The sequence below is a fragment of the Myotis davidii genome, unplaced genomic scaffold (genome assembly GCF_000327345.1).
Source record: "Myotis davidii unplaced genomic scaffold, ASM32734v1 scaffold704, whole genome shotgun sequence".
In the NCBI taxonomy this organism is placed as follows: Eukaryota; Metazoa; Chordata; class Mammalia; order Chiroptera; family Vespertilionidae; genus Myotis; species Myotis davidii.
In genome coordinates, this window is record NW_006296284.1 from 375,139 (window position 1) to 393,410 (window position 18,272).

At 38.1% G+C, this 18,272-nt stretch overlaps 1 protein-coding gene across 1 annotated transcript in view; it reads left to right on the forward strand.

Annotated features, from left to right (window-relative positions):
- LOC102757166 (adhesion G protein-coupled receptor L3-like) overlaps positions 1-18,272 on the forward strand; it is a 361,454-nt gene that overhangs the window by 154,069 nt on the left and 189,113 nt on the right. Inside the window, exon 2 of the mRNA XM_006771320.2 lies at positions 14,731-14,799. The gene's annotated coding sequence lies outside the window, so the exon portion shown is untranslated. The remainder of the gene's footprint in view (positions 1-14,730; positions 14,800-18,272) is intronic.

Below are 18,272 nucleotides of genomic sequence, written 5' to 3' on the forward strand. Positions count from 1 at the left end.
GAGAGGTAGGAAGGGGGAGAGGTAGAGAAAGAGAGAGACAGAGGCCGAAGAGGAAGGAAGAAGGGAGGTAGGGAGGAAAGAAAACAGGAAAAAAATATTTTAAAAATTTGCACTTGGACTACTCCTAATCTTTTCAATGATACTTTAAGGTAACTCATAGTTCCAGTTTTGTAGATAAGCACGTTGAGGCACAGTTTAAGTTGTTTAAATTCATGGAGCTAGTGTCAGAGTTAGAATTTGTAATTAAGTAGTCTGGGTGCAGGCACAGGCTTTATGGATTAGTTACTGTCATTATATATATGTGTATAAAAAAAAAACACTGACTGGAAATTGAACCCTGACCTCCTAGTTCATGGGTCAACATTCAACCACTGAGTCACACTGGCGGGGTATATATATATATATATATATAAACAAGTATGTAAAATTTGTGATACATAACTGGGGGAGTGGTCAAAACAATAAATGGTAGATCTTGCCTTCGAGAGGTTTATCATGAGGTGGAGGACTACATGACACGTGAAATATTGACTGTACAAGGCAACATTTTGTTATGTTTGTCTCACATAAAAACCTATGGTCCATTTCCAGGGCTTTCAGTTCTTTTTTTGTTTTTAAACCCACTATGTACCTCATATTTTAAAGTATTTATTTACACGACTGTTCCTCCACAGGATATTGAGCTTCTTAGAAAGCAGTGTTCTTGTGTTAATTTTGTATCACACATGTAATAGTGCAGTGGCTAGAGCCCGTCAGGTTTTGAATGAATGTTGTGGAATGAATGAACAAAAAATGAAGCCATCAACATAAATGAAGCAGCAGAGCAGATGTAAATTTGGGACACCTTAAGTGTTAGAGATTGGAGTTAGAGATTCGGATTTGAGAGTGAAATAAAATTCAATAATAGTAATGGTTACTGTAATGTGTGGTTTGCAATGGTCTTTTCTCTTCAGCGGTAACCATTCCGAAACATCCTCATCAAGTTTTGAACAGCTGTGTGGTACATGATGTTGTAATAGACGTAATAAAGAAAAATTCTGCTCTGATGTTCTTAAAACTGCGTATCAATTATGACAAACCTAGCTTTAGCCTTAGATTGAATTTCTAGAGGGAACATTAAACAGTAGGATATTCTCTCAATGCTTATCTGGTAAAGGGACTGGAAGATGAGATGGGTATTGCAGACTAATGCCATTATGCCCAAGCCATGAAACAATGGTAATGACATTATGATTATCATGCAGATGCTACTGCCTAGGCATCCCACTAACTGAATTTGTTTGCTCTAAACAAAAAAAAAATGAAATAAAAAGGAAACTTTTACTATTGAATTTACTTGGCTTTGGAGATCACGGCATCAAAACAAAATAAAAAAAACCTTAATATAATCTACCATTCAGAAGTTTAACGGATTTCTCAAAAATGTAAAAATCTATTTTTTTTTTTAGCTCCACTTAGACTGCTGAAGGGATTAATATTTTGGAAAATGGAAAAGGCATACAGGAGACTTCCTGTAAACACAGACTGCCTGAGGTTTAAGATCAGGAGCGCTAAAGGATCTCAACAAGAATGACATCATCCATACGTTGGAGGCAGGCGGAGCATACCTCCCTGCTTGCACTGTCAGGTGGCGCAGGTGGAGTTTGCAGCAGGGCTGTCACATGTCAGGAGCTCTGAGTGTTAGCGTCAGCAGAAGTTTTGAGGGGATGTTTCATGGCAGCCAATCTGGAGTTGCTTCCACGTTAAAATGAAAAGCAATTCATGGAACTCCTCCAGCTCTACAGCAGCAGGTTTTCCTGCCTAAAGTGTATGGATCTTGCAGAACTCCAGTTACTATCCTTAGAAGCTGCAAATATTAATCAAAAAGCCAATTTTCCTTATCTCCTCTTTCTTTCTCTCAAATAGCAGAATAAAATAATGAGTAGTTCTATTTTGTGTAGTTGGAATTCGATGTAATGCCTGCACCATTTTCAACATACGATGAATGCAGATTAATGAGAATAATGATGAAAGGACGAAAGATGATATTTATAGGGCTTAGAAAAGCTATTATTTTAATTCTGTTGTGAAGCTCATTCGCTTTCTCAACAAATGAGATGACTTATTAGATAAGTGATTTGAATTCAGGCTTACAATTTGCAGTTTGATTGTATGCTAGCGACTTTTCCTGAAAATAGGGCAGTAGTTTTAGGGGGGAAAAGGAAGACATTTTATTTTTTTTTAAAAAAATAATGGTGCTTAGTTGCTTTATTTTAAAGCAACTCGTCTCCCAGGATGTCATTAAAGATGCTGAAGAGGTTCTAGGTTTCTGTAAAGCCACAATTTTATGGGACACATAAGAGGCAATAGTTTGGCTAGCTTTACCACCAGCCCCAGGAACATCAGTGTCTATGGATGCATTGTACATGCACAAGTGGAATGCTGCCGGCATGCCGATGCGTATGCTGAGTTTTCCTAGTGCATCTGTATCATTTCTCCCAGTGGAAAATAACAGGATGTCGCCTTGCAATTTTTACTACCATATAATAAAATATAGCCATAATAAATAGCATCTAAGCACATAAAGCAGATTTGGACCGAATCCATTTAGCCTTCATCACTTGGTATAGCCCAGGCTTTTAAGTAGTTGTGTATCCTAAATTGGCTTAATTTGATCAAGTTGCATTGGACTTGGACTGCAGTGGCGGAGAGACAGATTTTTATTTTTACTTGCTATTTAATATTTAGGTCATATTTTAGTGTATTTACCTTTGTACTCCATTGTGCTATTAACACACTTTGTCCAGATTATAATCTAAATTATGCCTTGATTAAGTTAGTGGATCTTGGAAGCTATTATTGCTAGAGTTTAGTTGTTGTTACTACTGTTATTATTATCACTCGTGCTATTAATTAGTTTCAGACCCAAAATGTTACACATTGTCAAGAATTTTCACAATTGTCTGCGTGTCCTGGGGGCAGGAGTAATGTTTAATTCCCTTTTGTAGCTCCGTTAGCTAGCCCAGCTCAGGTTTACTGTGGCTTTTTTTTAATTGTATTGATTATTGATGTTCTTACTTGAAATCTAAACATAAAGATAGATTTGCTTTGAAAATGTATTTTACAATTTCATTCACTTTAATAGAAGGGAGGTTAAAGTTACAAGTTAAAATACAGAATTTAAAAGCTTTTGTCTATTAGTAGTAAGAAAAAATGGCTTGCGGGGGGAGGGGGTGTTAAAAAATGATTCCAGCCAAGATTTTCAAACTTCTGCTCTGCTGCTCTCCTAGAAATACTTCATTCCTTTTTGATCTTCATTTTTTACTATAATAACATAGCATGCCATTCTTATAGTTATAAGGCACATATTAACCATTTAAGAAAAGATAAGTTTATGGCTGTGTTTTCTAGAAACATGGTCTCTGGGTTTTAAATTCTGTCTCAAAGGAATAAGGACAACTTTTTTGCAGTTATAGTTATAGGTAAAGTTATATTTACATATTTTATCCCTATGAATTTCAGTATTTAACTTTATTGTTAATGGAAAAGTGGAAAAACAATAGAAACAGTATTTTTGTATTTTAACTATAGGTCCTGAATGCATACTGTAAAATAAATTGGTTATATTCAACTAGAGGCCCAATGCATGAAATCGTGCATGGGTGGGGTCCAGCCACTGCCCTGATGGGGGCCAATTGGGGCTGGGCCAGCCGGGGGGTGGGTGCAGGATGTTGGCCAGCCAGCCCCAACCCTGATTGGGGTGGGGGGGCCAATCGGGAGCTAGGCCAGCCAAGGAGAGGGGCTGCAGGAGGTTAGAAGGGGCTGATCAGGGCCCCGATCGGGCTGGTTGGCCACCCGTCGTTCCGGTCATTCCTGTAGTTCTGGTCATTCCATCGTTCTGGTTGCTTGCCTTTTATATATATAGATAACAATGTGAATTAATTCTATACCAAGTAAATTTTAAAAATTCAATATTTTAATAAAGGTAAGTAATTAAAGTAACTAAAAATAATTCCTAGGGGACATTGTTTCAAAGGAGTGATAAGCATCCCCCCCCTCACGGTTATGTGTTATGAAAATAACTTAAAATGACATAACCATGATATATAAAAATAAAATAAATGTACTAAGAATAATGTCCACAAAAAGGATGGCAAAATACACACACACATATACATAGTCTCTAAACTTCATCAAGGTGTTAATTTTTAATTGTCTGTAATACCAGTATAATTTGAGCTTATAGCTTTATAATTAGTTTGTTTTTTATTTTATTTTTTAAAATATATTTTATTGATTTTTTACAGAGAGGAAGGGAGAAGGAGAGGGATAGAGAGTTAGAAACATCGATGAGAGAGAAACATCGATCAGCTGCCTCCTGCACACTCTCTACTGGGGATGTGTCCGCAACCAAGGTACATGCCCTTAACTGGAATCGAACCTGGGACCCTTCAGTCCGCAGGCTGACGCTCTATCCACTGAGCCAAACTGGTCAGGGCTATAATTAGTTTGAATTGTACCTGATCAAAACTTCAGATATAAGGAATCTTATTTGGGTGGGAGTTTCCTAGGGTCAATAAACTTTTCTAGAAACTTGAGGCAAACATCCAAACTGTTAAAGTGGCAACATTGCAGGTGTTTGGCAGCTAATTATACTGCTCCCAGAGTTCTGTCTAGGTAGGCTCAGTGTTCCTCAGAACTGTAGGTATTTGGGGTGGTTTTATGTCAGTTTGCTTTCTCTGCTGCTTCTGAACCCTCAGGGTTAGAACTCTGTAGGAAATACTAGGTCTTGATCGAGGGCCGCTCCATGAGTCAAGTTCATCGAGTTTTAGTACACAATTTTAAAAACAAACATACTTCCCGACTTAGGACTATGTTAGATTGATTTGATTTCCAGATGTTGGAATCTCAGATAAAGGACTTATGACTGTGGAATATAAAGCACACTATTCTAAAGATCTTGGTACTGAAGGTTTCCTGCCCAAAACCTTATACAAAATGAGAAATGAGGCTTCATGCAATGAACTATAGGCAATGTAAGAATGGAACAGGAACAAGAGGGGAGAGCAGAGTAGCAGTGTTGTGGTCATCTGATAGTTGATACGTAAATGAATCCCTTTCAGTTGTCCAGCCAGATTTCTCTTTCACGGTGCAGAAGCATTTATTTTCTTCTTTCTGCCTTTTGTTCCCACTGCCCCCTGCACAGTTGGAACATCCCCAAAAGACTTTGGCAGAGGTCACTTCTCAGAAGCTTTTTAAGCTTTAGTTAGAATACATTTATTGATTTTTTTTAAATGACCGAAGGAATGAGGATTTGGGGATAAAGCTCATCTGAGAGCCAGTGTCTGCTTTGGCAATCTGAGCTCTTTTCTACCTTTGAGAACACTTCATTAGATACACAGTTCTCCTCATCAGTATAACCCAGGATTCTGGCATATTGGGTTTTCCAGGATGGATGTCAGCTGACAGTTCGGCCTCCTAGTCATAGAAGATAAAGATAATTTGTCTAGGATAGAGAGTCAGAAACTACCTAACTATATAAAAAATCAGTTATGTCCTTTTTAAAAATTCAATCCTGGATCTGTAGAAAATATTTGGTAGTATGTGTTGCACAATAACTTAATGTTAGGCTATTTTCTTTATATTTAATAGTTTGAGTTTACATTGTTTTATTTCTCTAAATTAGCCGTGACTGGAAAGTACATTTTTGTGAATAAAAAACCCTGCTAAGTAAGGATAGGATAATGTTTAAAGAAAAATTCCTTTTTACACTTTGACATTTCTGCTTCAATGCATTTTAAAAGTTTCTTGCTTAAATTTGAACATTAAATAAAACATGGCAAGATTTCCTACATTTATAATTCTCAAGTAATTATCATATAAATCAGAAAGTGTACTGTCTAAGTCATTCTGGTTGAGACAGTCTTGGCTCCCAGGTTCCACATTATGCTCTGGAGTCAAAGGGAAGGAGCTACGGAGCAATGTTTAATAATACAGTGTCAAACTACAGCGGGAAGGCAGGGGAGGGTTGGGGGAGGTAGGAGATCAATAATATAAGGATTACAAAAAAATAAAAAATAAAAGACAAAAAGATAATACACAGAAAATGGTGGTTATTATGCATTGGATTTCAAAATTATTTTTTTTTCTTTTTTTTATTATTATTTTTTATTACAAAGGGTATTACATATGTGTCCATTTTGTTCCCCCGCCCTAGACAGTCCCCTAGCCTCCCCTATTCCCCAGTGTCTTATGTCCATTGGTTATGCCCATATGCATGCATACAAGTTTCAAAATTATTTAGAAATCATTTAAATAGCAAATATCTCCATTACATTCAAAGTGAATTTGTTCTTATACAACCTTTCAAAAACATACATAGTATAAAGAACAAGGAAGGTGTATTTTTTCTTTTTGTTTGTCCACCTTAAAAAATAAAAACACGCATGTGCTTTACAATGCATATTCAAAGAGGCAATAACAACCAGTTTCACTTGGTTGAGGTATAATTGGAAAATTCTATGTAATTTATGAATTGTAGTTCTTCATTTAACAGGAATTTTGAGACTACTCTTTTTTCTTAACTCCTTAGTATTTTGAAAAATATTTATTAAAAATTCACTATATTGCTACTGAAATTGAAACAGATGAACACTGACCTATATAATCCTCTTCTTAACATCTTAAATACTAAAATATTATGTTATATTTTCATTACTTTTAAAGCAAATGTTCAAATTATTTTGGACTGTTCTGTCACAGAAAACATAAACGTACTTTTTAAACAATTGTTATTTTATGATATAAGAAATAGGGTAGATTTCAGTGTATCCTACCAGAACATGATTATTTAAAAGTATAGAGAGTAAGAGTATTTTATTATAAATGAAAGAAACTCAATATTTTCTCTTATATTTGGAAACCATGACTAGGAAGCAAATATATTATGTGTAATTATAGTGATAACATAGCTATTTATGAGGAGGGAAAAGTAGTAAATTGAATGATTGCTTTTTACATCGACAACTTGAAAGCTGTTTCTCAGGCAGAGGCAAATACAACTTCCACCAAAAGTAGGTTTACAGTTGTGAGGACGTGAAACACAGAGTTCATACTTGTATTATTATTATTTATTACTTATATTATTTTCTATACAAACAACCATAAACCTACTTTTGTACCACCCTGTACATGGCTGAGGAAATGACTTTTCTGGAAGCCAATGAGCCTCTTAGGGTTAGAGCATCGGCTGCTTAAATCCTCTGGCCCCAGCCATTGATCCATCTTGCCCACACAGAATCTCCTCTATGCAGTGAGTCCTTCTCTAGGTATTGGTTCTAGCCCTCAATAGTCACATCTGTTGTATATTTTACCATCTTTTCTCCCATCAGAGGTAGCATCTCATTTTTCTGTGTATGGCAGAATGGTAGAACTCCTGCTGGTAGCACATGTTTCACAGCAGGTCACATTTTCTCCATTATGTCCTAGGGCAGTGGTCGGCAAACTCATTAGTCAACAGAGCCAAATATCAACGGTACAACGATTGAAATTTCTTTTGAGAGCCAAATTTTTTAAACTTAAACTATATAGGTAGGTACATTGTTATTAACTAGGGTACTCCTAAGGCCTAGGAAGATCCACACTCAAGGGGCCAAAGAGCCGCATGTGGCTCGTGAGCCGCAGTTTGCCAACCACAGTCCTAGGGCAGTAGCTGCATAGATCTTTACATAGGAACAAGCTACTGCATCTGGGAATCAGTCCTAGCCCAGGCTCAAAAAAAATAGGTGCTTGTGGGTATGAGAGATTTAAGTAGTTTTGAATACTTGGAAGATAATAATGGCCTAGCACTTCATTATCTTGGTTAAGATGGAAGAGTATAGCAGAAGGAGACCCCTGGAAAAATTAACCACTCCAGTACAATGTCTTAGCTGAACACCTGCTGGGATGAGAGTTCTGGCATGATATATGCCATGGGCTTCTGATTAATCCGGGCATCACTACTTCTCTGTGGGCAGCGCAACAACGTCTCTGTGTAATTGAATTGTAAACGAAAGGAGATAAGTAAAAGGCCTAGTCCTTGGTTATAATTTTAATAAATAGATGCTTTTCTCTATGAGGGCAAGAACCGTATATATGCTGCTCCAATCCTTGATATTACACAATGGCTGGGTATATAGTGGACACTAATTAAGGGCTCTTCCCTTCACCTTCCCATCCCATCCCTGACCTTCCCTTCCTTCTACCTTCCCTCTCCTTCCCTTCCCTTTCCCCTCTCCCACCTCCTTTCCTTTCCCTCCCCTCCCCTTCCCTTTTCATCCCATCCCATCCCATCCCATCCCATCCCATCCCATCCCATCCCATCCCATCCCATCCCATCCCATCCCATCCCCTCTATGTTGAACAGCAAACTGATTGTCACCAAAATAGATTTCTTCTCTTATCTTAATTAAAAAATTTTGACATTCATTTTTACCAAATGTAAAAAGTTCAGCTTTTTATAAGTAAAAAGTTGGGTAATGCATTGATTAAGGTTTGATGATTATTATGTGCGTTCTTTTCCCCTAATAATAAACTATTGCCTGACTGGTGTTGCTCAGTGGTTGAGTGTCAACCCATGAACCAGGAGGTCTTGGTTTGATTCCTAGTCAGGGCTTAATCCCCAGTAGGAGGTGTGCAGGAGGCAGCTGGTTGATGATTCTCTCGCATTATTGATGTTTCTCTCTCTCTCTCTCTCTCTCTCTCTCTCTCTCTCTCTCTTTCTCTCTCTCTTTCTCTCTCTCTCAAATCAATTTAAAAATGAATATAATTCTATTTGTTTAGACAACTCACTTTGTATAATTTCAATTATTTTAAATTTATAAAGATTTGTTATTATATCTTAATAAAAAAAGATTTGTTGTATGACCTAAAGGAATTTCCAGGACGAAATTCCACAGGATCTCTACTGTTATAACTGGAAGTAGAGTAGCTTTTCTGGAATAAACTTCTTAATTTATTGTGTGACTGGTCATTTTCCATAGTCCTGAAACTGTTGGTTTTGGAAATTTTATCCAGCTTTGTCATTGATTTAAAAGTTTTGCCCCAAGGCACTCTCCTTTGTGCAATGGCTTACTTTTGGGGGCCCATGAAACATCACACAAGGAAAATGTGGTACATTTAGGTTGCACTCCCGATTTAAAATGCACCAGGAGTTTAGAGATGTGATTGTGTTGAGGCACATTTCATGGGAGAATGAGACCTCAGTGTTGTATTATTATTATGGTATTCAATGTGTAAGTCTAGACAAGTGAAGAGAGCATTCATGGTACAGCCATTGCATTAACAACCCACTGTGTCCATTATAATCGGTTTGAGGAGACTGTCAGCACCAGAAGCTAGCTGATGTAGAAATTCTTTTTGGTCCAGTTCTTTCCAAAAAAATGTTTGCAGCAGAAGAGAACATTCTTCCTCTAGAGCAGCGGTTCTCAACCTGTGGGTCGCGACCCCTTTGGGGGTTCGAACAACCCTTTCACAGGGGTCGCCTCAGACCATCGGAAAACACACATATAATTACATATTGGTTTTGTGATTAATCACTATGCTTTAATTACGTTCAATTTGTAACAATGAAATTGGGGGTCACCACAACATGAGGAGCTGTAGTAAAGGGTCGCGGCATTAGGAAGGTTGAGAACCACTGCTCTAGAGGGTCGTGAAAACTAGACTCTGAATAGCAATAGGGTGCTTTTGTGGATTGCTGAGCAGAAGACCTCCATGAGGAAAACAAGGTCTCAGATTACCCTGTACATTTGCCAGAATAGATTTGAAAGAGCACAGGACGATGCAATAAGAATACCATTGCAATATGCCAGGTAGAGGGCCTATGGTGAAAACATGTAGTGGCAGGAGACCTAATGAAGAGGAAAATACCGTGGAATCTTATCTTGCACTATCAGTTGATCATCATGGTAATCTTTATAAATTGCCACTTTGTAATCTATAAAACAGAAAATATTTCTTCTCTGCCTATATCACATGGCTATAAGGATTATGGTATTGAAAATGCGATGAAACAGATCTGAACACTCCATAGAGATAATATGATAGTCTATGATGATGATTATCAATAAGGAATGAAAGTAGATGATATTTGAAGATAACCCATAGACTAAGTAGATAGACTAAAAAAAAAATTGGAAAAATAATTTGAATGGAATGAGTAAAAATGTTTATTTTATTTTTAAAAAAATCTCAGTCTTTAGATATCTTTTAAAAAATCTCAGTATAATTTTACGCTAAAAACATCTAGTATTTAACTCACATCAGAATGATCTCTTAAAAATATGTTTGTAAATGTCACTTCCTGATTTCTTATAAACCTTTATTGGGTAGTTCAGTAGAATAAGTCACCTAATTTTGTAATTAATGTCTTACAAAGACAGTACAATATCTTTTTGTCTCAATTCCAGACAGATTTTTACTGGATATTTTGCAATCTCATTTAAATACCACACTGGGAAGGTGTGTTTTAACTGTATTAAGTGTTATGAAATTCTGATGATTACTTTTTGAAAAAAAAAATTAGGAAGTTTATTTTTTGCTTTACTTACAAACATTCTCTTCTCTAACACAGCAATAACCAGTATGGCGCTCTTTGGGAAGCTTGAGAGTATCGACTCTTAGTTTGGGTCACTTGTGTTCAAATTCTGGCTTTACCCTCAGTGTCCCGGCGTACTTATTTGTAAAATAAAGATCTTTTTATATTAATTTTTTTCTTGTAAAGGCTAAGTGAGGATATCAAAAGTGTGTTTCAATCCTTAAAACAAAACACAAAACTTTTCATGGTTAACTGAGAATATAAAGTGTTCAAAAATAAAAGTGTTTAAGATTTAGAAATTTGTTTAAATGAAAATGTGTCTCTCTGTTTCTGTTACTATCTGCCTTTCTCTTTCTCCCATATTCTGTTTTTACTCCCTATCTAGAAAGTAAGTATAAACTATCGGAGTGTTACTTTTGTCTGTTCATTTCATGGCCAGATCTACAGCACCTAGAACCCCACAGCACCTAGAACCGTGCCTGGGAAATCAGCACATATTTGATGGATGGATGGATGAATGAATGAATGAATGAATGAATGAAGTTGCTCTACTTTGTAAATTTGCTATCTCAGTATTAGAAAACTTACCTCGAACATTCATTTTTACTGGTGTTTATATTTTAATCAGTGAATCAAACTTATTTTATTTTCCATTTTTGATGTGTTTGCTTTTAAGGTTTTTTTTTTTTATCTAAAGCTTGGGCCAATTTAAGTTTAATTTTTAATCAAAACAGTCTAATATTCATAACCAAAGTATTTTCATGTAATTCAGAAGACCTAGAGTGGGTCACAATACTAATTGCTAGGGAATTGCTTTTTATGTCATTTGAACAGTAATGAAAATATATTTGTGTGGATTAACTTTCATCAGAAACACACCAAATTTTTATATCCTCAGTCAGCCCTTTTTGACCACATTGCTCAAAAAATAGTAACAGTAGCTCCTTTCTACAATCCCTTGTAGGTAATTTTATTAATTAGAAATTTACTTTATTACTTCCTACTGATAATACTATTTGATATGATACCTTCTTCTGACTGTTAGGTTTTCTATTTCTCTAACTATTTGTCTCCTCCCTTTTTCCTTTCCTGTGTTTTCAATCAGACTTGGCCTGCTAACTCTTAGGAGGCTAAGGGACTCTGTGTGAACTTGTTTTTTTCCTTTGAGTTGTCTACTAACTCTTAAGTGCTTTAAGTGGATGTAGTTCAGAGAATGAATCACTTAGATGTTGACTAGTCAAACTAAATTGAAGATACTCTGTTCTTCTATTCAAAAAGGAAAGCAAAAGGTTAAAGATAGCTATCCAAACAAATTTAAAGACACATATAATGGGCATTTTTGTTCTTGATTTCAATTTATGGGAAGCCAGTATAGACAGTTTGCAATAATATTTTTAACCAAAAAATGTAAATGTTTTGTTTAGGCAGTCAGCTTTTTAAGGCCCTTTAAAAAATATTTATCTTTATTGTTGAAAGTATTACAGATGTCCCTTTAGTTCTCCCCGCCCCATTGACCCCTTCTATCCCTCCTGTACCCCTCCTCCCCCTAGGCCTTCACCACACTATTTTCTGTGTCCATGAGCTATACATACATGCATACAAGTTCTTTGGCTGATCTCTCCTACCACCCACCTCACTCCTGCCTTCCCTCTGAGATTCAACAGTCTGGTCCATTTCTCTATGTCTCTGGATCTCTTTTGATCATTGCTTTATTTGTTCATTAGATTTCATATTAAGTGAGATCATGTGATACTTGCCTTTCTCTAACTGGCTTATTTCACTTAGTTCTTAGTTCTGTAAGGAGTGGCAGTTCAAATTGAAAACGTAGTCATAGTCCCTGTTCTCAAACAATTCATGTTACGGTAGAGGGTTCAGCATGAGCATCAGGGAAGCTCTGATTGGTTCTGTCTGTGGTGGGTCTGGTGATATATGAAAAACCATGTGTAAATACTAATGTTTGAATTTCAGAATGTATTTCCTAAAAGGAAGTAAAAAGGTTTAAAGGGTGAGGATATCTGTAGGAGACTTTGCACTGTCATTACCCATGATTATCAATTATGAAGAGATATGCTTGCTCTTAAAAAACCAGAGAAAATTACCTTAGGTAAATAGCTGGTATTTATTGAATACTAGAGGCCCGGTGCACAAAAATTTGTGCACTTGTGGGGGGAATCCCTCAACCCAGCCTGTGCCCTCTCACAATCTGGGACCTCTCAGCGATGACCACTTGCTGGCTTAGGCCCGCTCCCCAGGGGATTGGGCCTAAGCTGGCAGTCAGACATACCTCTGGCAGCCCAGGAGCCCTCGGGGGATGTCCACTTGCCAGTGGGGAGCAGGCCTAAGCTGCAGTTGGACATTCTTAGAGCTGCTGAGGAGGCGGGAGAGGCTCCCACCACTACCGCTATATTGGCAGCCATCAGCTTGGCTTGTCGCTGAGCACAGCTCCCCATGTGGGAGCACATGGACCACCAGGGGGCAGCTCCTGCATTAAGAATCTGCCCCCTGGTGGTCAGTGTGTGTCATAGTGACCAGTCATTGCCAGTAGTTCTGCTGTTAGGGTCAATTTGCATATTATCCTTTTATTATATAGGATGCTCCTTTTGTTGAAATAATGGTTGTGCAGGGAAATAGAAGGTGACTAAAAAATTGCTTTCAATTGCTTGTTTAGTAGCAAGCCTACCTTTAAATATGGACTTAGAGCCCTAATCGGTTTGGCTCAGTAGATAGAGCGTCAGCCTGGGACTGAAGGGTCCCAGTTTGATTCCGGTCAAGGGCATGTACCTTGGTTGCGGGCACATCCCCAGTGGGAGGTGTGCAGGAGGCAGCTGATCGATGTTTCTCTCTCATTGATGTTTCTAACTCTCTATCCCTCTCCCTTCCTCTCTGTAAAAAATTAATAAAATGTATTTAAAAAATGAATAAGTATGGACTTAGATTGCTCTTGTGGTAAAAAAATAAATCTCACAAATTGGCCATATATGGTGGATACTAACTAGAAAAGATGCAGTGAATTCCACCACTTTAATATTTTCAAATTCTTAAACAAAATATGTATTTATTAGTGAATATGTTCCTCTATTTGTGTGTATGTGTAATTTTAATCAATAGTGATTCTGCAAAAAGAACTTAATATTTAGTATATGCTAATCACTATATGACAAAATATAATTCCTTATCCATAGATAATGAACTGTCATTGTTTAGCATGTATATAGTTAATTAACTTCCTGCTAATAGCATAATACTCCTAATAGCATAAGAAATACTAAGTACTACAATTAACTAATGCATCTGATGCTTACACGAAGCACTATGACTCACCAGAAAGTTTAATAATTGATATGACTGGTTGATAGAACCATTAGAAAACATTGAAATTCCAAAGAAACACTTGAATGACATCATGCCATTTTTGTGTGAAATGTCTGACATGTTGATTTTTAGTTCAATAAGAAAAAAATAATAAAAGAAATACAAAAACATTGTGGACATTTAAAGAAAATGAAGACAATCCCTCTTATAAATCTACCATTTAATTAAACTTACATTTTTTACTTCTTTCTAATATGATTAAAATCTGAATTTGCTTTGCTTATTATTATAATTACAGCCTCAGTGTATGTACACATTAGTACATAGAGAATATGTGCTAATGTGTATGTTTATGTGCATATATGGTTATATAGCTAAATGTACTATGGCGTTTCCCAGTGTTTTGTCGGGGGTTTTTTTGTGTGTGTGTGTTTTGGTTGGTTTGTTTTCCACAGCAATTCTCTCTAGGTAAAAGTCTTTAGATGCATCCTAGGTTCTTAGCTTGAAGAGCCTGTTGCAACATACCGGAATAGTTATTGGAAATCTCGGAATATGTTTGAAAGAATTCATGTGTTCTTTTAATTAGGAGAATATTTAAATTTCTTATGTACCAAATTCATTAACTTTTCTGAGTAAACATTATAGTGAAGTAGATCATGGAGGAAAAGATGTCACATATAAATTGAATTTTGTTTTTATGCCATGGTTTTTCTGCTATACTAGTACCTTACACATTGTTGGGGGAAAACTACATTGGCAAACAATGAAATATATAAAAACCTACTCAAATAGTACTACAACTAGAGCCATAAAATAAAGTATTTTTCATCATTAATTTAATGTATTTTTGTTTGTTTTTACAGAAGTGTTTAAATGTTCAGTAAATTGGAGGAAAAAAACATGGATGTTTAACAACTGAAAACCACATTAAGGTAATTAGTAGATTATTGTTGCCAATCCATTTTTTAGTAACTTACAAGTGTATTTAACATACTTATATTCAAGTTTGTATATTCTGTTATGAGTGTCACATTGAAAATTTATATTGTATAATGAGTTATTACGAGTTAAATTTTACATGTTTTGGAAAATCAATTGATAATTCTTGTGGACAAATACGTAAATAATATAGTTCAAATTATTTGCTGTGGTGAGGAATTATATTCCAGCTATATTAAATATAAATGAGCAACTAGAAATAAATAATTTCATTGGCTCTCTACCTCTTTGGAAAGGCAAATAGCTATACTATCTTAAATGTCTGATAACTATTCAGAATTTTGTTCTTAATTGCTGCATGTATACCAATACAATAAAAGTTATTTTTGTTTAATTTATCTAGTTGTTCTCAATTACATATGCCTGACAATAAATGTGAATATTAGGAAGTATGAATATTACTAAGTAAATTATTTTGAGAAATAATGTTTTTATTTATTACAAATATATTTATAAAGTTCAACATAAAAGATTTTGAAGAACATAACCGTAGGCCAGCATGCATATGTGCATGTTCTTCAGAAAATCATTTTGAAACCAAAAAATGTGGGTGTTTTGAGCCTGGTTCTTGTCATGAATGAAGTGGTGGACAAAAACGATTAATGGAACCAAAGTTTATCTGAGAAGCCTGTCCTGGAAAAGGTGTAGCTGTGGTTCCAGGAGCAGGACAGTGTCCAGAGTTTCTTTCCATGTTACAGTGGCGAGTAATTTCCATCCAAGCTAATTACAGTCTATTAGTCCATGTGTGGAGGCCCACATGGCCATAAGCCACATGGGTGCAGGGATGTGCTCTCCTGCCACAGGAATGAACCCATTGCATGCTTAGGGTAAGAGAGAGGGTAAGAGGAAATAGCACCTTTTAATTTAGGGAGTGGAAACAGCCTTGCCAGCTCCTGATTGGTCTTTTCAAAGAATTTCACCTTAGCAACATACTTGGGATTGGTTTATACACCATACTGCTTTGTGATTGGTTATCTGCAGCATCCTGTCTTAGCTATATCCATATGTCTTAAAGTTCATGCCTCTGGTCCTACCTGCCCAGTTGGGGTGCCTTAGAAAATCCACCTAGTTTTATTGCCTACACCTCCTGGTCCATGTCCCTGTCCACATAGCTGACCTCTGTCTCCTCAATTTGAAGACAAACTAGGCCTTTCTAATAATTATTCAACAGTGAAGTTGGAATTTCCTGTCTTTTTGGAGTTACTGAAACTAATTTCTGGAGAGCAACTTTGTATTGTCCACAATGTAAGTTATTATAAACTACAGGCCCGATGCACAAAATTCGTGCAAGGGGCTTGGCCCCTGCAGGCTTGGCTGGCCCTTGAATTTCCTTGCAGCCCCTCGCAGCCCCTCACAGCCCAGGCTTTGTCCGGAAGGTCATTCAGCTCTTTGGTCTAATTAGCCTATTAGTTTTTTATTATATAGGACTAGAGGCCCGGTGCACAAATATTTGTGCACTCGGGGGGGCGGGGGGTGTCCTTCAGTCCGGCCTGTGCCCTCTCGCAGTCTGGGGCCCCTCTAGGGATGACCACCTGCTGGCTTAGGCCCGCTCCCGAGCAATTGAGCCTAAGATGGCAATCAGGCAGCCCTTGGGGGATGTCCACTTGCCAGCGGGAAGCAGGCCTAAACTGCAGTCGGACATCCCACCACCACCACTGTACTGGCAGCCATCAGCCTGGCTTGTGGCTGACCAGAGCTCCTCCCATGTGAGAGCGCCCTGACCACCAGAGGGCAGCTCCTGCATTTAGCATCTGCCCCCTGGTGGTCAGTGTGTGTCATAGTGACCAGTCATTCCCAGTCTTTCTGCTGTTCGGGTCAGTTTGCATAGTACCCTTTTACTATATAGGATAGAGGCCTGGTGCATGGGTGGGGGGCGGCGGGTTTGCCCTGAATAGTGTCCCGGGTCAGGGTAGGGGTCCTGCTTGGGTGCCTGGCCAGCCTGGTTGAGGGGATGATGGCTTTTTGCAGCTGGTCATATCCCCGGCTTCCTCCATCACTGGAGCAAGCAAACCTCCTGTTTGCTTCAGCTGCCTGGCTTCCGGCCGCCATCTAGGTTGGCAGTTAATTTGCATATTGCCCTGATTAGCCAATGGGAAGCGAGTCGGAGGTATGGTTAATTACCACGTTTGTCTATTATTAGATAGGTTACTAGAGGCCCAGAGCATAACATTCGTTGCACTAGGAGCGTGGGGGATTCCTTCAGCCCAGCCTGTGCCCTCTTGCAGTCCAGGACCCTTCGGGGGATGGCCTAAGCTGGCAGTCGGACATCCCCCGAGGGGTCCTTAGTGTTGCCACGGAGTTGGGAGAGGCCCCTTTCGCCACTGCTGTTTTGCTCGCCAGCTGTGAGCCTACCAGCTGTGAGCCCAACCCAGGCTGAGTGGCACTCCCCCTGTGGGAGCCCTGCTCAGCCAGAAACCAAGCTTGCTACTTCTTAGCACTGTCTCAGAGGCGGGAGAAGCTCCTGCCACTGCTGCTGCGCTTGCCAGTCGTGAGCCTGGCTTCTGGCTGAGCAGCGCAACCCCTGTGGGAGAGCACTGACCTCCAGGGGGAAACTCCTGCATTGAGCGTCTTCCCGCTGATGGTCAGTGTGCATCATAGCGACCATTTGTTCTGCCATTCAGTCGATTTGCAAATTAGGGTTTTATTTTATAGGACTAGAGGCCCAGTGCACTAATTTGTGCACAGGTTGGGTCCAGCGAGCCCGCCCCAAATTGGTACTGATTGGACCAGGCCAGCGGGGGGGAAGGGGACACGGGAGGTTGGCTGGCCGGACTTGCCCCTGATTGGGATTGTGGGGGCTGATTGGGGGTGGGGCCGGCTGTGGGTAGGGGCTGCCAGTGGTTGGCTGCCAGTCCCGTCCCTGTTCTAGCCTGGGCCAGTCGTGGGGAAGGGCCACCCCCCGATTGAGCCGGTTGTCCGGCCTCAGTGTGTATTATAGCGACCGGTTGTTCCAGACATTCTGGTCAGTCTGGTTTTCTGGTTGCTTGGCTTTTATATATATAGATAGCCTTAAATTAGATTAACTTTATTATTCTTCATATTAAACTAAATCATGTTCATTTTGAATTACTGATATTATATGTTTTATAAAGTATTATCAATGTGTTTTCAAAGGTTTTCTATTTTTCTTTTTAGGGTAAGGTAATGAGTAGATTAGACTATAAAAATACTGCACTTGCCTTTGTAGGCACTAACTTGTACAATTGTTATTCTTTCTTGTGATATTTTTGTCTTAGTTTCATTGTCACTACTTTCTTTCCACATTTATTCACAATGCAAATTAGTATTTTTCCTATATTCCAGAATAGATTTGATTGAATTGATTTTATTTATATTTACTAGCTTATTTATACATTAACATACATTTTCAGACATTCTGTTACTGACTTGCATATGAGATGGATTT